General features: G+C 36.3%; 2 protein-coding genes across 4 annotated transcripts in view; one reads left to right on the top strand and one right to left on the bottom strand.

Annotated features, from left to right (window-relative positions):
* raraa (retinoic acid receptor, alpha a) overlaps positions 1 to 18,666 on the bottom strand; it is a 333,795-nt gene extending 315,129 nt beyond the window's left edge. For all 3 annotated transcript variants that reach the window (XR_015503272.1, XM_087274661.1, XM_087274660.1), the window contains exon 1: positions 18,458 to 18,666. The gene's annotated coding sequence lies outside the window, so the exon portion shown is untranslated. The remainder of the gene's footprint in view (positions 1 to 18,457) is intronic.
* Positions 1 to 21,694, top strand: part of get4 (guided entry of tail-anchored proteins factor 4) — a 707,996-nt gene that overhangs the window by 567,848 nt on the left and 118,454 nt on the right. The gene's annotated exons all lie outside the window — the stretch shown is intronic.

The raw sequence follows: 21,694 nt of genomic DNA, 5'->3' as shown, positions 1-21,694 counted from the left end.
TCAACATGCTTGAACCATCTACACAATGGAGTTTAGTTCTGTTTGTTTTTTTAACAGTATTTTGTTACAAAGAAAACAAAAGTGATATAGCTTTGGCTATTTATTTATTTTATATATGGCTATTTATATTGTTAATAATTTGCATAGTTAATATTGTTCTTTGATGTTTAGTTTATAAAGATTTTTCAAATGTTATTTAATAAAAAATATTTTTAAAAATCTTTTTTTTTCCCCACCCCACACGAGAAAAAAAAAATCGTGATACGAACCGAATCGTGGGTCAAAAATCGTGATACGAACCGAATCGTGGGTTTGGTGTATCGTTACAGCCCTAGTACAGACCCCTATCACTATCTCCTCCGGACAAGGGGAATAACACAAAATAGGGTGTCTTTCCGAGCTCAGAGCCATCTCTCTGGAGAGCATGCCAAATATGCATTGTTTATTCAAATATCTGTAAGTGTGAACTTGTAAAATGTTGTTATAAAAGCCAGTTGTTGTATTCTTGATGTTTATTCTTAAAATGATGTGAAGTGTGTGAATGCTTACAGCTTTCAACATGAGGAACAAAGACTCAAGTTGTATTTCTTGATGCAGCAGCAGACTGTTCATTAACAGTAATTTACTGAATTTTCTGAAGTAATTTTCTGAGCCCATGTGGCTTTATTTAACTCCACAGCATGGCAGTTTTTTTATGCAATGTAATCTGAGGGTTCTATTTTTGATTTTTCTTATAACTCTCTCATGACATTTGCCACAAAATAATAAGCAATGATCCAACTATGCTTGCGAAGGCTAAAATGTTCCGTTTACAATCAAAAACCTCAAGCATCAACAGTTCACCAGCTTATTGTGGACTGTTTCAAAGCTAATTAATTTAGATGCTCTATAATCCTCTCTCTTTAATTATGCTTCTGTCCATTTTTTAGCATGTTGCAGCTATTACAATAATATGAAAAAATGGTTTATACAGTATATGTATATACAATTTATTGGTCAATAAAAACATTGAAAATCTCTTCTTTGTAATTTTTGTACTCTTCTTTAGAAAAGTTTTTTTTTTTGTAATTGGGGTTGTATAACCATTTCAAAGCATGAGTAACACAAAGCAGGAGAGAAAGATGAGATCAGGAAAGATATGAAAATGTGTTGAATGCCAAGTATACGTATGAAATTCTGTGTAAAAATACAAAGTGCACTTTGTGGCTTTAACCGCTTAGCTTTAAAGCCACGCCTCCTAAAGTCGCGAACGCGCGCACAGCGTCACAACAGCAGACAACCCACTTGTTCATCTTATTTTCCAGTTAGTTAGAGTTTGGCTGGCGGCGTTTATGAATTTCACTTATTACTAAGCCATACTTACATGCTATTTCAGAGCGACCATTCAGAGTAGCATGGTAAACAAGGAAGGCTGTCATTGTTCAAAAATGAACCAATGTTACCATAAAAGCAACTTCAGCTCAATAAAGCAGGTTAGGCGGAATAGCACTATTTACTGATGTTTTATTGTTAAACTAAATAAAATCTACATTATCGATGCTGTTAAAAGGTCCCTTATAAAACTGAAAATAGTCACATTAATCTTTCGCCAGGAGATTTCAGTGGCTGAACAACACGTCTCTGCATATAATCTATTCATAACACAACACAATCTAACATAAGCTTAGCCTGACTAAAATAGTTTTAAAACAGAACATTATCTGTCTAACAGTAATGGTTCTTCATCCATGGTGTCGTCCTTCCTCCAGCGAGCAAAAGTAACTCCAATACTGATTCAGGATTTTTAAAAGTTTCAATTCAGCATTCGATTTCGCCGAGTCTGTGATTGTCTCATGAACGCACGGCGCTCATGCGGGCAGGCAGGCCCAAATACAGATTTGCATGAACAAATGTGCAGAAGTCGAAATCTGCATTTGTTGACAGACGGTTTGGGCTACTTGTCAGAATTATGTGAGATATCGGCTGGACAATTTTTAATTAGATGAACATTTTTTAGTTTTATGGCCTACCCAGAATATTAAAATACATATAAAAACATTTAGATCATAATTCTTTAAACTATTGGACTGTGAAGAGACTTTCAACCAGCACAACAACACATTTTTCTGAAGACAATCACCTACTGCACCTTTAATTAAAGCAGAATTTTCATTTATGAGTTCAAGAAACCTTTGACTTGAAGAAGTGCTGAAGAACAACAACGAACCAAACTTCCAGCTTAAGTGCAACAACACATCCACATGACCTCTTAAGTGGGCAGCAGTTTGCTGGACAAACCTAAGAGCACCCATGTGTTTTTGACCAAGTGTGACTCCATACAGCTGCCCATCCCTTTGCAGAACAACACACAACTGACCGCAAGAATGAAACCATGCTCCCTCCGTGACCAAAACTCAGCATGTGGAGCAGGCTGGAATTCAGTGGTGCAAGCAACAAAAAAGAAGGGAAACAGTCACAAACTTCACCATCCTGGAGGCTGTTTTATAGAGTGTGTGGCAAATTAGCACCAAATTGACAGCAAAGAAAACTCCTAATTGGTGTGGAATAGTAAAAGCTGTGAGAGTTGCTGTGGTTTTGTCTGTCTTGTTAGACAGAGAAAGGGCCAGAGAGGGCAGGAATGAGTTAACGTTACAGTGGTGCGGTACCGCATGGCTCCACACCAAATGAAATATCAACAGCATGTCCCAGAGTGCTGAGCGAAGAGCGCGAGACAGGAAAAGAGCTAGAGAAGAGAGAAAGACGTAGGAAAACAGAAAATGGAGCAGTGGGATGGAAAATGAAAACAAAGGGAAACAGAGACAGCACACAGGATGATTGGAGTGTGGGGTGATCTTAAGACCTGAAACTGATCCTTTAGACATCGAACAAACCATGAGTGGGACAACAAACTTGACCTGGTATTGCAAATAGCAATATTTTTATGAGATGATCCCTATAATGCTCTTAACACTAATATCCCATTTTTCTGTATTTATTAATTATTTTAGAAAAATACACACACACACACACACACACACACACACACACACACACACACACACACACACACACACACATATATATATATATATATATATATATATATATATATTTAATATATATATATATATATATATGCATACGTGTATTGAAAATGTATCATATTCGTATTGAACCATTCGGTACGAGACTTTCGGTTCGGTACACATTACAAACTGAATGATTCGATTCAGACTAATATCTAAAAAGATAAAAGGGAATAAGTACAAAATATAATGTTTTCAATGCAACAACACTCAACATGGAATCCCAAATTATGTGGCAGACAACATGCTGCCTTCCCCGCTGTCATGTTAAACAGTAGACCATCTCTTTTGAACTCAGAATATCACTTTATTAAAACATGCACTAATTAGCAATCTTACTGGCTTCTGTGTCAGCCTGCTCGTGCTGGCTCCGCCCCTGGACCCCGACACAATACAGCTAATTTCAATAACCTGTTCACATATCAACACACAACCACCTACAAACACTACTATAGGCACGCGCTACACTAGCTCGTAAAATGGTTAGTAACGTTAATGTAATCTCAAACATCCCAAGTCTCCCGGAAGTTTCAGGAGACTCCTGGATGCTCAAAAACAAATGGTAATCTTCCGGAAATCGTGCGACTCCCCTCCGGTCCTTAAATACCTTACCGGTCCTTAATCAGTAGTGGAAATTTCGGGTTTTAAGAAAATGTTAAATGTAATAGAGCCCCGTTACATTATTCCTTAAGCCCATTTCAGTCAGATAATTCCTGCTTTCAGATCCACTGAAATGGCAGGTGACAGTCAAATCAAGCAGATCTGTGCTGTCTGAAGAAAAGGTGGAAACTCATCTTACTGAAAATTAAAAAAAAAAATACTTAAAAATTGATTGAAATTAAGTTCCATATGAAATCTAAATTATTCTTTTCTTTTTATTTGCTTAACTGCTACAATATTATATTTATTTTTTATAGGAAGCTTTTTGGTTTTGAGTATACAGAAGAATTTGTTTAATTTGCTGCTAAGCAGAAACCCCGGAGGTAAAGCTTTATCACTGTTTAAAGTAAAAGAAAAAAAAACAAGATCAGACTTTTAAGATGTTATTTTTAATACAATAAAAAAAATTTAAATCAGAGAAATCCTCTGGATTTTTTCTGTTTTTGCTGTATCGAAAATATACCGAACCATGACACCACTGTCGTATCGATATATATATATATATGAGCAATATCACATGAGTGGCAGTGCGATATGGCTGTATATCAGCACTGGTGGGAGGTTATATATATATGTGCAGAGTAATACACAAAGGTTAAGGGTGAAGAGGCTTTTGTGTGATGTTACTGGAAAAATATAGCACGGCTATCAGCCAATCAGATTCAAGAACCAGAAAGGATATATACAGTATATAGAGGGATAGATAGATAGATAGATAGATAGATAGATAGATAGATAGATAGATAGATAGATAGATAGATAGATAGATAGATAGATAGATAGATAGATAGATAGATAGATAGATAGATAGATAGATAGATAGATAGATAGATAGATAGATAGATAGACACATAGATAGATACACACACACACACACACACAGTACATTCATATATTCTCTATCTGAAATTAACACTAGTGACAGGAAGCCGCAACAAATTGTATTATTTTTAACAAAAAATCTATGACTATCAATTCATAAAGGCAATATCACTTTATAAACATTTTTTTACAGTCATCTGTTTCAGTTTACAATTTAATGTGGGTTAATGCTACTAACTGAACATGTTATACTATAAAAATGACATAACATTTTATGACTACATCTGTCCAATAGAAATAGTGAAATGGTAAAAATCACCTAGAATATAATGAAGTTAAGTATTGTAGCAACAAACATTTAAGTCAAAAACTTTACCTGAAACACTTTTTCTCTAATAAACTAATCAACAAGCAGAACTATATTTTTGATTAACCCACCCCTAAATAAGAAAAAAATAATGACCAGCCATCAGACAAAAGCTTCCTGTTTAACAGGGTGGTGTTTGACTGGAATAAGCTGTAAAATGGACCAAACTTAATGCTGATAGTCAAAAGTCTGGATATGTGAGACTATTTGCTCCTACCCACCATCAACCACTAACAACTGCCTGGGGAACATAAATACACCACCAATCATTACTTATAGCCAGATTATAGAGCTGACAGGCCTGCTGAGATTATGTCAGGGCAAGCTCTCACAGGCTGATGGGATAATATTAGACCGAGAGAGAGTGAAAGAGAGAAAGAGAGAAAGAGAAAGAGAGAGAGAGAGAGAGAGAGAGAGAGAGAGAGAGAGAGAGAGAGAGAAAGAGAGAGAGAGAGAGAGAGTTTAAGGCTCAGCAGGGTAGATGGGTTTTAGGGCCTGGGTTTTCCTTGGCACACTCTGCTCTGTGTGTATCTGGTGAGGGTCTTAGCTCTGGAGATAGCGCTGGAGAAACTGATACTGGCAGCAAAGGGAGGGAGAGGGGAATTCTGCTGATCACAATAAGGCCTCTTTTCTCTGAAAATGTTATCAGGTTCAATTAGGGAAAGGACAGGCTTGGCTTTCTTTTTATAGTAGAGCGCCCAGGGCTGTGTGACATGTAATTACATCGTAATGTAACCTGAGAGCTTGTCTGCAGTTTATGGTCTGCTAGTTAATTACAGTGTGTATGATGTTACCATACTGTTTGAGCATTTTACTGTTTCGCTCTGCATTGATATTAGTGATAATTTGTGGTGCTTTACGATGATGGACCTGACTAAACAAGATTACAGTGGCTCTCCAATGCTCAGATTCTAGACCACAAATCAAAATCACACCCTCGTAAACCAAAGTGTGAACCTCAAAGGCAAGAAAGTGTGCACTTGGGACAGACACTGTGGTGTCAACATGAAACAAATCAAATCAACATGAAATCAAAGTAGACTCAATTTCCTTCCTTAATTCACATTCCAGGTCTTTTACACCATTCAAAGCATCTAAGCATGTCTTTACTACTAACCGTCAACCACTTCAGTGTGTGCCTGTTTGATATGTGGGACGAAACTTCTGAAATATCAATGTAAGCTCAAATTAAATGTGATAAACAGATTAAATGATGTCAAAAACCACTTGTCCAGGGTTTGTAGGGTTGATAATGTAATAAACAAAATAAAGGAACAACTGTTAAATAACTGCATCTATTGTAAAATGTTTAAAGAAGATGCTAATTTTAAATTATGCAAACTTCACTACTACAACAAAAGGCAAGGGGAAAATGAGGAAAAATAAGAATCTAATAAATTAATAAAATTAGCACAGCAGATAAAAACAACACCAAACAATGGCTGACAATTAACAACTGAAGCACTGAGGTATATATAGACAAGTGAATAAACAGGGGAGGAGCTAATTGTTAATTTAAATACAAACTAGGATTACCACAGAAACAAACAAGGCAGAAAAAGGCAGCTAAGGGTGAACTTACACTAGAACAGTTGCCTTGAACCATGCTGAAGTACGATTTCGAAGAGCGAAGGAGGTTTGCTGAAGGTGCAGCTGACTGGCAGCAAGGGTTTGTGTAATTAATAAACTATAACAGTCTGCATTCAGTGAACAGTAAAAATGAGTAAAAATAATGAATCTATTTTAAATAGTCACTTAAATGTGACATTGCATCTTCAGTTTCAGGCTCAGGTGCACTTTACACTTACAAGCGTACCACACCAAAGCTCAACCAAACTGTGCTCTGGCACACCTCTTCCAACCAGGCCAGGGCCGGCCTTGTCAAACGAACCAGGAAACACACCTGGGCATGGACTGCATAGCACATCCATAGAGAGTGCACCCTAAAGAGTCCACCCTTTGGGTTTTAGAAAAGCGCATTATAAATAAAATATATTATTAAAATATAAATTAAAAAATTAAAATATATTATTATTATTATTATTATTAAAAATATAAATTTTGTGTCATATAGTTCCAAACTTCAAGACTTTCATCAATCTTCGGAAGCAAAATTGATATATTTTAGCTCAAACATGAGAGCTCCCTCGTCCTCCAAAAGACAGCAGGGTTCCAAGCTCTTTTAAAGACCCGAAAAACAATCCATAAGTCTTCAGTGTAGGACTGGGTGATATGGGCAAAAAATCATATCTCTGTATTTTTAAGAGGAATGACGGTATACGACATATATACGGTATTTTCCTATAAATGGTTACTTGAGAGTCAAAGCCTTTATTTAAAATTTATTAAACGGTTTTTGAGCGAAATACATTTCAAACACAGGGGTTTCCCTCCCTGTTATTATCATCATTATAATTATAATTCTTATATTGTTAATTGTTGAAAGAGTAGCTAACAGTAAGATATTAAAATAGAAAAAATGTTTGGTAGACAAATGCATGTTTTTTATTTTACTTTTTTTTAAGTTTTAAAAATCGTTTAAAACACTAACTGTTTGTACACTAGGCACACACACACAAATCAAATCACCTCTTCCAGTTAAAAGGAGCTAAAATAAATAAATCAATGATTACAATATAAATGGAATTAAAGTCAATATGCAACAACATAGCAGAAGGCAGAGCTAAATGTGTTTTATCATAAATGTAAAGAAGAGACGGTTGTGTAATAAATACTGAACTTATAATCACTGAATATGGGGTGGTTTCACTTTCAAAATGCGGTAAAAATTCGTCCCATTTTGGCATTTTTAATTCTTTTGAACACATTCAGGTGCTGCTTGTCAATTTGACAAGACTACCATGTTCATTCTTGCTGTCAGTTGCGGAAGAAATGATCGATAAAAGGTTTCTGATAAACCGCTTTGACAGCTGCAGGCAATGTGTGACACGTGTGTACGCGAGGGGAGTCAGATTTGTCCAGGGAGTCACATTTCGATAAAACATCAGCACTGCATATTCCTCTATGTAGTGTAGTGATGGGTCGTTCTTGAACGATTCGTTCATTTTTAACAAATTTTTTGTATGACCTAGGGAGTGAATCATTCATTTGCGCATGCGCTCATTTGTGCAAGTGGAGTTCGTGTGCTGCCTTGGAGTGGTCTGTTTTGCGCAGAATGCGCACGTGTGGCCTCAAATAATATCGATATGAAAGATATTGGATAATCCCACATCGTGTTGGGGAATCATATCAATATATCCCCAGAACTTGAAATACCGCCCAACCCTACTTCAGTGGCTCAGTCAGAATAATTGTAAGCAACTACAACACCATTGTGATTAAACAAAACACATTAGACAAAAATAATGAAAGTAATTTCCTCTCCACAGTGTCACAAATGGCCCTTGAACCACACATCAGATACGTACGTGTTTCAATCATAAAAAGGTGCACATCTGCCTCTGAGGAGGCAAACGTCACTGCATAGTGCTTATGGGCACAATATACTGACACTGAGGAAAAGAATCTGTTGAATAAGGTTGTTTGTTTTTGTTTTATGTGCACTCAAAAATATTACTAATATTTTAATTCGCGACCTTTGTGGATTTTGAAAAACTCAGAGGTTGAGAAAGCTCTCAGATTTCTCTATAAAATATCTTAATTTGTATTTCAAAGATGAACAAAAGTCTCAGAGGGTGAGTCATTAATAACTGAATTTTTGATTTTTGGGTGAACTAACCTTTTAACAAGTAAACCATTCATTTATTCATTCATTTTCCTTTGGCTCAGTCCTTTATTAATCAGGAGTCTCCACCGCGGAATGAATCGACAACTATTCCAGCATATGTTTTCCAGCCGCAACCCAGTACTGGGAAACACTTATACACTCTCACGTCCACACATACTCATACACTACGACCAATTTTTGTGTACCCAACTCACCTATAGCGCATGTCTTTGGACTGTGGAGGAAACCGGAGCACCTAAACCAACGGAGAAACCTAACACCAACATGTGGAGAACATGCAAACTCTGCACAGAAATCCCAATGGGTCCAGTCGGTACTCGAACCAGTGACCTTCTTGCTGTAAGGCGACAGTGCTAACCACTGAGCCACCATGCCGCCCCAAATTAAAAACAATTCAAAATATCAGACACAAAAAACAAAACAAAAACAAAAAAAAACAGGGGAAGCATGAGACAGAGGTCATGACAACTGCATTACACACTCACATTTACTTATAATTTAATGCCTAATACAGTACTAACTTATTTATGATTTCTCCAGACAACTATAAATCGCAGCATTATGCGACCTTGCAAATGCGCTGGTCATGCTGGAGCCATTACAGATTTGCCAAACTGAAAATCAATGACTTTCTGTTGCGTATGGAATAGATTGATGAATACACCAAAAGTGAAATGAAACAGAACAACTTGAATGAACCGAGCACAACACGGACCATTTATTTAAAGAAAATATAGCTCTGTGTGAGCTTAAACAAACAAGATTTTGCTGGACCAGTCATTTACATGAGCACTAAACAGAGCTGGGAAATCCAGAAATTGTTTCAATTCAAACTAAACATCTCTGATGTGAAATTGATGTCCACATATAATCAAAAAAGTGGGCTTTATATAAAATGTCATTATCTTATGAATGAATTAAACATATTAAAGGTGTAAAGTTTTATTCAAAGTTTTTTTGTAATTAATTTGTTAGTGCATGTCTTTAGTATTTCGTCACGTTGGAATTATAGGGTTATATCTGCATTCTAAAAGATTTTGAGATATTGAGCTTTAATGTTTTTGCATTGAATATAACTAACATTGTGCACGTACTGTAACAGTTCTCTTTCATACATGAACATGACAGAGGCACTAAATGTACTCTAAATGTATTTTATCAAAGTTCTCTCATTACATATTCACCTTAAGTTCAAGGGTTTATCACAGTGATTTCTGTCGTACAATGTTTACTATAAATAATTCTTACAACCATTCAACATTACAATTGGGGGGAAAAACACATATTATCTTTCTATGAACCATAATGTGTTTAATTGTATAAGCTATTTTGTATTTAGCTATGTACAGCTAAATACAAAAAAAGTCCCTAAATAAAACCACCTGGTGCAAAATGTCAGAATGACATTTTCTAAAGCTGTTTAATTTTATACCTTTACTATGTAACCACACAATAAAACAGGTATATGATCCCTTTATGCATAGATACAGTATGAAAACATTGCATGGGTTTATGAAAAAGCACCCAAAAGCATATAAAGTGTGCTATTCAGGGCAGTCTAATCAATATGTTCCACAGTACTTTTCTTGCTGTATGACAAAGTAAAGACCCAATGACATAGTCCAAATCACCAGAACTGCATCTGAAAGTCAAAAACCATTACTAAAGCTGTAACTTTCCCTTAACTTCTGCCCTATTTCCATGCATTTTTCTACTCCACCCTATTATATAAGTTTTGACAATTTTCCAGAGTCACTTTTCCAGTAAGTCCAATAAAATATCTGTGGGAAACACCTATGAATGAAAAATCCATATGAGGAATTGTCTTTTGCACATACATCAACTAAAACCTCATAAGCTGCAAGCATAAATGTATGCTCTCAATACAGAGGCTGTTTCAAAACATGGAAGGCAACATTGTGCATGAAAAGACAGCACAGTGTACCAACATCGCTCAATCCCAGAATGCTTAATAAAATGCTTTAAAAAAGTTGTTGCAAACAACCAAGTCTGTTTAAACTCCTATGGATTATTTAAAACTTAGAGTAACTTAAGTATATGGTGGGAAAACATATACACAGTGATAAACAATCATAAATATGAACTGAACACTGGGCATTAGATTTAAACCAAAAGTTATTGACAACATTCTGGAGTGGTAATCTAAGTACAACGTAACGACATGCTAACTAAACATATACTAAAAAGACTATAAAAGTACTTTACTAATTCAGTAAAATATTGTTCAAAATCAATTATTTAATTTAAATATTCATTATTCATTTGAATTTTGGTTAAATTATTAATAATTTTGTTGTGTACTTTTTCAGTTAATCAAGTTATATTAAAATACCCCTAAAAAGTGTTCACCTACAATACCTCACTGACCTAATTGTTCTCTCTCTCTCTCAACATCTACCTATGCTTTATCTCTTGCTAACTCTCTCCCGTTCTTTCTTGCTCTCATGAGCACAGGGATTCGCCTCATCTGACACATAGAGATTATCTAATGCCTTCAAAGGAAGTAGCAAGATAAAACGATGGTGTATTAAAATAAGACTTAACCATTTCACTGTGTGCGTGTTGAAGGTAAAGAACTTCAGTGTTTTGCAGAGTAACCTGCACAGAGCTCTCTGTGCCTTCATTCGCTCCAGGCATCATAAGGGTTTAACTTCCCAGTCCCTGCTCCTATTCCCACCTTCCCTCCATCTCTCCATCTATTCCCACACTCTCACGCTCTCTAGGGGCACTGGATGCTGTATTGTGGGTTCAGGCAGTAAAATCAACATAGTATTACCAGCTTATGTTATTCAATTTGAGCAACAATCTTGGAAAAATAATTCTGTGCATTCTGCAGACCAATCACTACTGTCTAAAATGATCTATACAGTCAAGCCACAAATTATTCATACCATATATCGTCACCTTGGAATTATAAGGTTCTATCTGCGTTCTGAATGATTTTGAGATATTGAGCTTTAAAGTTTTTGCATGTCATAGCAAACATTACGCATGTAAGAGTTCTCTTTCATACATGAACATGGCAGAGACACTAAATGTACTCTAAATGTATATTATCAAAGTTCTCTTACATTTGGAAATGGGAGTAAAAAACTCTGGCAAATGCAGACAGAACCTTCTAAATCTGAAAAGCCAATTTCCACTTGGAATTATAAGCTTCTATCTGGCAGATCATTCATTAAATAACTACTTTTTAAGAAATATAATCAAAAATATATAATTTGGCATTGTAACAATATGTTGATTGATGATTGAGAAAGTAAAATTTTTGATTGCAAATTCATACAAGGCTGTGCTAAGTATTTTGTCCAGTGTAGCTGTCAATTTTATCAAATTAATATGATCATATTTATAAAAAATGTATGCTTTACAGGAACTATTTAATTGTATTTATTGGATTATTTGCCCCATTAATTAAATTAGGAATTTATCCTTCAAGGCTTAATATCTAATTTTCAACACAATCTCACGGCAATTCGTAACTTTTTGAGTTAGTGGCTAATTCGTATGATCTAATTCGTACAATTTAGTACAATTTGCTCATTCCTCAATGATGGTTGGGTTTAGGGCTGGGGTAAGGTGCCACGCCTCCTTTGTAAAATCGTACAATTTCGTACAACTGAACTCGTACGAATCTGTACGAATAAGCCACTAAACTGGCAAAACGTAAAATACTTACGTTTTCTCGTGAGATGAGGCTGCTAATTTTACCACTTTAAAAGAAAATAAACAATGAGCAAACTAGTTTAATAAACACTGAAAAATGTTTCACTGTCTATATATAAAAAATACAAATATTTAACATTTAATATATGACTTTTTTAATAACTGTTTCTTTTTTAACAATGTCAAATTTAACATTTCATCTTAATGTCAAAAATTGCTTCTAAATCAACACACTTACACACATCGTTTTAGTTTAAGGTTTCTTCTTAATTTTGTGTGCGGAATTATTTAGTCGACTCTGATTTTTTGTGATTTAGCCTTTCTGGTCTTTTCTGCTGTCAATGTAGCAGTCCGGAGAAATTACATAGAAAGCTGATCCTGATTGGTCCTCGTTTGTGCATTAAAAATGCTGATTGGCTCACAGAAAGAACCCTATAGAGCCAAGCTTTGTAGATAAACCATTTTTGTTTTTTAAATAAAAAGTCTTAAAATGTAAACTACTTATAAAAAAAAAAACATCCCACAGTAATAAATAATTATGTAAATAAGTGGTCTTTTAATAAGAATATGTGAATAACTCAATTTTGACATCGATGTCAGATAGAAACTCAAATTCTAAGGTGACGATATGGCTGAAAGCGGCTCTGGTCCTCAAAGAGCTTTTTCACTAGGTAGAAAATTTGATTTCATATGTGCAGTTTATTTACGAGGTAGCACCTATTGAAAATGTGTTTGGATGATTTTGATGAGTGGGCTAGGATGGGAATAGGCATATTCAATAAAATATATACAAAAATGAGCAAAAGAAAATGACAAAAACCTTTAAATTGCAAAGATGAAAGACTTCAGAACTGGACAGTGCTAATGCGCTCAGTTATTCAGCTTCATTTAAGCCGCAGCAATAGTCCACATGATGTTTTTCTTTGACAGTTCAGGTACAAGGAGAACTGCTCTCACCCTATCTGAGGAAACTAGGATTTTGTGGGTGAGAGAATGATACACTGTAGATGGGAGTTGGGAGTCAGTGTGAATCTGCCTATCCCGGCTGCAAGGTAATCAATTGCAAATTTTCGTCATGCTTATTACCTATGTTTATGTTGTTCTCATGGGATGTTGAAAAGTCACAGGACATTGAAAAGAACTGGAGGACAAAACAAATGGCAAGAGGTTTAGTAGATGTGTTATTGTGTTCCTTCATTCATTTTTTGTTCGGATTAGTCTCTTTATTAATCAGGGGTCGCCACAGCGGAATGAACCACCAATTTATCTAGCATATGTTTTACGCAGTGTATGCCCTTATAGCCACAACCCATATCTGGCAAAACAACCATACAGTCTTTCATTCACAACCACTACGGCTAATTTAGTTTATTCAATTCACCTATAGCACATGTCTTTGGACTGTGGGGGAAACCGAAGCATTTAGAGCAGGGCTGTCCAAACTCGTTTCTGGAGGGCCAGCGTCCTGCAGATTTTAGCTCCAACTTGCTTCAACACACCTGCAAGGATGTTAACAGAATGCCTAGTAAGAGCTTGATAAGCTAGCCAAGGTGTGTCGGATTGGGGTTGGAACTAAACTTTGTTTTGGAGGGCTGGTGTCCTGCAGAGTCTGGACATCCCTAATCTAGAAGAAACCCACACGAACACGGTGAGAACATGCAAACGCCACACAGAAATGCCAACTGACCCAGCTGGGGCTCAAGCAGCGACCTTCTTGCTGTGAGGCTACCCACTGCACCACTGTGACACCCCTGGTATTGTTAGACTCTTCCTAAATGGGATTTCCAAGTCATCCTTTAATTCACAGCGGAATGAACCGCCAACTTATCCAGCATATGTTTAATGCAGCGGATGCCCTTCCAGCAGCAAATCATTGGGAAACACACACACTCATACCTCATGGCCAATTTTTGCATACCCAATTTACCTGTACCACATGTCTTTGGACTTGCGGTGGAAACCGGAGCACCTGGAGGAAACCCACGCGAAAAGGGGAGAACATTCAAACTCCACACAGAAATGCCAACTGACCCAGCCGAGGCTCGAACCAGCGACTTTCTTGCTGTGAGGCCAATGTACTACCCACTCCGCCACCGCGTCGCCATTTAAAATATTGTAGTTTTTTATGCCAAATTTTTAGACTAGCATGTTTCTTAATTATCTGCAAACTTGTTTTAGTATTTTTATGCTTTATAAGAGTCTAAAACGTACATATAGAACCTTTAAGAAGCTGCACGACAGTGCTCAAATGTTAGCAGGAAATTAATGTTTTAAAAATTTAGTACTGATTGGTTCATGCATACATATATTCAAACACATATACACACACATGCATGTTTTTGAAGATTTGCAAAAACTCAATATGTACATTATGTTCACTGACCACCAAAACAACAGCAAAAATGACAAGTGAAGATTATTTATAAACTAATTTCTAGAGGAGCACGTGCTTATGATTGATAGCACCTGGTCCACGTTAGCTAACACTGATTTACCAATCAGACGACTCCTTAACCACTATAAATAACCAGAGTATCTTACTTCAGCCATTTTTGTCTTGAAGAATTCCCCCTTCCACCCCTACTCCTCCCATTTCCTTGTTAGGGCAGCACGGAGGCCTAGTGGTTAGCACCATGGCCGCACAGCAAGAATGTCACCGGCTCGGACACTTCCTGGCCAGGTCGGCATTTTTGTGCGGAGTTTGCATGTTCTCCTCGTGTTTGCGTGGGTTTTCACCAGGCTCTCCGGTTTCCTCCCACAGACCAAAAACATGTAACATAAGCAAATTGACAAATCTAAATTGACAGCATAGACACTTCCTAGCATCAATCTACTTCCAACATTATCAAACAGGGGAGTTCTTGAGACCTACCTGAACTCGGACTCTCCTCTCGCCCTGCAACGGGAGGGAGCCCCGGGCTCGAGGATCTCACGAGTTCAGGGCTCTCTCCCGGGACAGCATGCCAAACTAGCTTCATAATCAATCATCAGCAAAGGGCGAATTCTTGAACTGTTTCTACACAGATCTTTTTGTTTAGGTTCAGACAATCAGGTAGTCCAGTAATTGGCTGAAATTAGATGGTTGATACATTGAGTTTCGTACAGAAACTGGGCAACGATTTGCAGTTGAACGAGTTGCAGAGAAAATGTCTGGCAAATGCACATTCCCTTTGTTTAACTTAACAAGAGCTCTTGCATCACTAAAGTAACACACATCATTACAGTACAGTAAAACAGATGTGCTATTATTATATCCACAAACATACTCTACTTAGCATAATGATCAACAAGGCCAAAGTGTAAAGAAAAGCTCCTTTCAACATTGTGGCTATGTAATGCACTAAGCCCATTCTTAGAGATAAAGTCAGATATATCGGGTCCGATATAAAGCGGGTGTATTTTATATCCTACATTATAGAAGCCATTTATACTGAAAACATGTCTGCTTTCATTTGCAAAACAATCTGTTCTTACTCCATGCAAATACATTTTCGAAAACAGAGCAATTCAAATAATTAAATATCATTTGCCAGGAGATGTTGAGTCACGATTTCATTCCTAATGCCAGAAAGTAAATTTTTTTCCATCCCATGCTGACTCTTGCCTTACTCATTGGTTAGAGAATTGGATGAAGAACGAGTGGTTTCTGGTTATTAAGAGAAAGCTGATTATACGTCATTTTAGAACATCTACCAACATAGCAGAAACAATGAAATATATACACACAAGCATGTTTCCTGTTACCTGTGTGTTGAATTGCACTGGTGTTGTGTATCAACCCAGACAATACGTAACAGCTGTTAAGATTGAAATCATGGTCAAAACAACCAGCACCTACAAGAGTTATTCGAAACGAGCTGAAGTTTAATGAGTAAATATGATCTCACTTATGCACTTGACAGCAATGAACAAGAGCGTATTGCACTCTTACCTTGATTTAATCGGCAAACAGATTTTGTATGACTACTACTGCTCTTATTTCATTGTGCTCCACAGCACTCAGTACTGTGCTGTGATTCCGTTTTCAGCACATTTATACTAGATGACAAAAATACATTTAAAAATGCCCTTAATTATTTTTGTAACAATAAGCTAGTTTGAATCATATCTGACCATATTATATGTAGACATATCTTGGGCTCTATTTAACAATCTAGGTCTGAAGCGTTGAGCACAAAGCATTAAGAGCATGTCGAATCCCGTTTTGCTATTTTAAGGACTGGAAAATATACTTTGCGCCGTGGCGCGTTGTCTAACAGGGTTGTGCTTTTTCTCTTAATGAGTTATGGGTGTGTTTTGAGCATAAACCAATCAGAGTCTCATCTCCCATTCCCTTAAAGAATCAGTTGTGTCGCTCCATGGGGCATTTGCTATTTACATGGTGGGTGGAAAAACCGAAGGAAACGGTTATACGTTTCCACTGAAGACATGCTTTAGCCTACATAATTAATTTTGTTTGTTAAGCGCAAAGATTTGTTTCAAAACTATTTTTAAATTTAGTTCTAATTTTCAGCAAACAAATAAAATAATAATAATAATAATAATTCATTTATTTGTAAATGGCGCCTTTTTAGACACCCAAGGTAGCCTTACAATAAGCATAAACAGCCATGCTAAATCTAATTTAAAAAATAATAAAACATTAATAACGAAGTTATATACAAATGACACATTTTATGCCCCATATGGTCCAAAACCTGATAGGTGGACAAATCTAAGCTTGCTTTTATAAAAACAAATATAAATATGCACATAATAAATAATACTAATGATAATAATAATATTATACAAAAGCAAGTAGTCGTGAATAAACTGGAAAAAGTCTCAGAGGTGAAGAAGGCTTGGAGGTATGGTTTTTACATCTATGAAGAAAATAATAATTTTTGTAACATTTTAATCCTTTCATTCTTTTTCATTTGTAAAGATATTTCTGTATTGCTCTACATCGTGCATCTGTTTAATCGAAGGGCACAACTAACGCACTCTGCGTTGGACTTTAGACCTGCTTTCATCTGGTTTAATACACAGTCAATTTTAGTTCCTCAAAATAGCAGCGCGCCAACAATGCACCTTATCACACCTCTTTTCCAGACCAGAACACCCAAAGTGGCGCAAATGAATTTGCTATTTAAACAACGTGGTGAAAACAAGAAAATTAGGGTAGCTTTGGTCTGAAACTAGCAGCATTTCGTGAAAACACGTCTTGCGTCTTATTGCGCTATAGGTGCATGATAGGGACCCTTATATTGCTTGGTTCTGATTTGAACAGGTAACTGTAACTGACAGTGAATGGCAGACCTTCTGCATAACGGAATGTAGATTTTTTTCATGAGATCAGATTTTGTAAAGCTGGCGGGCACATGTCCACTATCATGATCATTACAACAAAATTGGGATCTTCAATTAGTAGTAATGTCAACAACTAACTACATTTTTTAAGCAAAACTGGATTTTTTTTTTTTACATTACAAAGACCTGTGCATAAAAGACGAATACATAATTAGATGAAGAGAGAAACAAAAAAAAGTTCAAATTAAAACATCAGTCATGTTTATCCCCGCAAAATACATTTAAATTAAAAAATATATATTAGGATTTAACAAAAGTATCAATATTGGATGTGGTGACAGCGCTAATGTATGTTGTTTTTTCTTCAAGTGCATAAAGCTACAATGTAAGCTACATAGTACATCTAAATCAGCATATGATATTTCGATGTTATGACACTAAATTACCTTATGAACTGTACAATATTAAAGCTTTATACAAACTTCAGAATTTACTGAATTTATTTTTTTTTTTTTGACACTATTCATATGTAGGTGTACACCATCTGGTTGTCATTTCAGCCAAACAGTGAAATATAGACCAACGTTCACAGCTACATAAACAATCAAAACTGACTGTCAAAACCTCACAGTTGCTTTCTAGGCATGATTTATGAGAAGCATATATCCAAATATATTTAGTCGCAGTAAACTGGTCCGTTGGTGCAAAACAAAACTTGCAAAGTTAACCTGTCAGTGTCCGGCAGCCCATTTAGCCTCTAAACAAAAACACCTCCGGCATGTACAGGTGAGAGAGCAAATGAAGATCTGGAATAAATACCTGAACCTGTTGACTCCGCCCCCGCTGCCACTCACCGCCTCAGTCCTGCTGCCGCGCAGTTTGATCAGGGCAATGCTGCAGTAAAGTTCCCGTCCGCTCCGGAAAAGAACAATAAACGCCCCATTAAGAGCCTTCAGATGTGTTTTAGTCAAAGTTGAGACACAACCGCGTATGAAGCAGCGGCCATTGGAGAGTCATGTGTGCTGTGTAAGTGTATGTGTGTGTGTGAAACCTAACACGAGTGAATGAACCCGCCCCATTTCCTAAAAGTCCCCTTAACTCTCTCATCTCCATCCTTCAGTCTCTCACTGCTGCCTCTGCTTTTTATTTAACATCATAACATCCTGTAACACATCTGTGTGTGCGCGCGCGCGTGTCTACAGCCTTAAGCTATATGGTTTAATGTGTATCATATCACTTATATAATATTTAATTAAGGTCGGTTATTAAGCAATAGTTCAATAAAAACATACATAATAATAAAAATATATAAATATAGATAATAATAAATAAAATTTGCCATACAAAAGGTAGGTTCTTACATTTTTTTTTATTTCCTAAAAGTGTGGTCCTTACATCCTTCAATGCAAGTCAACTGAACCTGAAAAGTGTGCACGCTTCTCTGTTGTATCATAAATTCAAAGTGCAGTGTGATTTTTATAAAAACATAAGTATATGGCACCAACTCCAGATAATGGCACCATCTCGGTTGCTGAAAAATAAATTAAGAATATTTATTTAGTAATATTAACATAAACTGATTGTAAATAAAATATTGATAATATGTTGCAAATACATTTAAAAAGTGCAATTTATGGTGGACAAAAAAAAAAATATGTGACAACTTTTTTTTCCGTGCACGCATATGCGCGCCCCGTCCCACTTATCTTTGCGGCTACTAGCAGCCTATAATTTTAATTGATGCAAGCAACTCAAAGACAACAGGGAAAAGACAAAAGCCGTGAAAAAAAAGTAAGTAAAAAGAACAAAATGAATCCCGTGAATCAGGTAACTTATGTCTATGAATCTGGGAACATATTTTTGGCTGTTCAAGTACGTTTTTGAGGCTAACGTTTAACTTCTGCCTGATTTGTTGTTGTTTATGTTCAGTCTCTTGCTTTGCTGCTATGCATTGTGCTTGAAACTATGATAGGATACCTTTTATGACTGTTATAAACCAAGTTTGCCTCTCTTCCCCATGTAGCTGCTAATTACATAAGCTCAGTTTATTATTATTATTATTATTAACTTGTGCAATAGTTCACAATTCTTTCCACACCAGCTACTGTACATACACATGCACTGCACAATTATTTCACTGTATGTATTGTTTGTTATAATTTAGTTTAGTTATCTTTGCTTATTGCTGCTGTTCTCTCTGAGAGCTGATAAGTTCATTTCGTTGTATCGCTGCAATGACAATATAGTCTCTTTAGTCTTTACATAGGTAGATTAGTGTGTTTTTAGGCCAGTTGTTTCCATTTTTGCACATTATCGCAATATGAAATAACAAAACTGACTAATATTCTGTGATTTCTGAAAGATCAATAATATAAAATGTAAAGTCACAAGCCATAAACCATTTTTAATTACATGCATCCCTTAATGTTTAATTATTGTTCTGAATGTTAAATAAAAGTTTTTGTTTAAAAGTACACTCATTTCTTCAAACTGCAAATGCCTTTAATTTATACTGACAGCAAGGGTCAATGTTTGTCACAATAGATTATAGTGCAAGGTAAATCCACATTTTGGTTGTAGTTTAGACACATTATGAAGAGTGCTTGACTAATCCATTGTTTTAATGGTGTGTCATGAGTTGTTCTTTAAATGACTAAATTCTTCTGTATTGTACATGCAGGTTCAGTGCTGAAATTTGTCACAAAAGAAGATGAGGTGGCAGGACCTAGTGTTGCTCCAGAGGCACCAGCAGCTGCACGTACAGACACAGGGTGCTGCACTGAGGACTGTCCATCTAACAGCTATGCAGACACAAAGAGGTTTTTATGCCTTAACTTTTGTAAATGTTTGAATTTAGTAATGCTTCTGCAGAATACATGTCAGTGTTTTTATGTAAACTGTTTATTTCTAAGGTAAATATCTGAATGTTTAAGTATAATTTTGACTGTGCATATATATATATATATATATATATATATATATATATATATATATTAGGGGTGTAACGATTTATCGTTGTACGATTTATTGCGATGCAAAAATGTCACAATATGCATCGTGGCGTTATGACGATTTGATTACGATATGACGTCCGTTTTCTCTTATTAGTTGAGCTGTTTGCACGTGAGCTACGTTCCACCTGCTGTCGCACGTGAGTTCAGATTGCAGCAGCAGTAATGTTAGAAGACCAAGATGAGTGGAGTTGAAATAGAGGATGGCCCATCCTCTCAAAATCAGACGTCTGGCAACATTTCGGTTGTACAGTCATTGCTTTAGACTCGTCTGCTTTTTGACTCGCATACTGGGTCAAACATAGCCGAAGTTTTAAAGTCTTCACAGTGATTTACATACTTTGCACAGCGACATGGATACCTCCTAATGGTGTTGAAAGAGTCACATACTGTATTTATAAGGTACAAATCACCCTAAAATATCATTCTGTCTTCATATAATGATGTATTGGTGGCCGCAAAATCACACATGACGTGAGCTGACCGTGAGCTGTTACTACAGAGGGCGGACTATGATAGACGTGCGCGTTCGTCTGCTTTAGTGGACAGAACCTGCAGGTTGTGACTAACATTCAGCATTCAACACTGTGACTAACATTCAAAATTCAGTTTGTGAACCAGAGTGATTGTTCAGGAGCTGCGTGGGAAGCATGAACAGCAGTGGAAATGAAACCGAAAGCCTGCACATTATTTAAATAATCATATCGCATTTTAAAGTTATGATTATGACGATCATGAACTCTTTTGTGTACAGAGGTACACAAAAATGCACGTCAACATGATACACTTGATAGCGCTGACATCAGCGACGCCGAAGAAATAGTAAACCTGCCTAAACTGCTGAAAAGAGCCACGACTGCCCTGTGTAATGAAAAGACGGCCACCCTGTCACTCATCATACAACATGAAGACAGTCATCCATAAAATCCTCACAGACAGATACACATAAGTTCAGGATTTTTTTATAGAACTGCTGATTACCTGGAAATGTGGATTTTTTTTTTTTTTTTGCACACACAAAAAACGCAAGTGACCTAGCAACGCC

This window comes from Danio rerio, chromosome 12 (assembly GCF_052040795.2).
Source record: "Danio rerio strain M-AB ecotype USA chromosome 12, GRCz13ab, whole genome shotgun sequence".
NCBI lineage: Eukaryota > Metazoa > Chordata > Actinopteri > Cypriniformes > Danionidae > Danio > Danio rerio.
The sequence above is the reverse complement of the archived record's forward strand: the minus strand, read 5'-3'. Positions and strand labels throughout refer to the sequence as shown.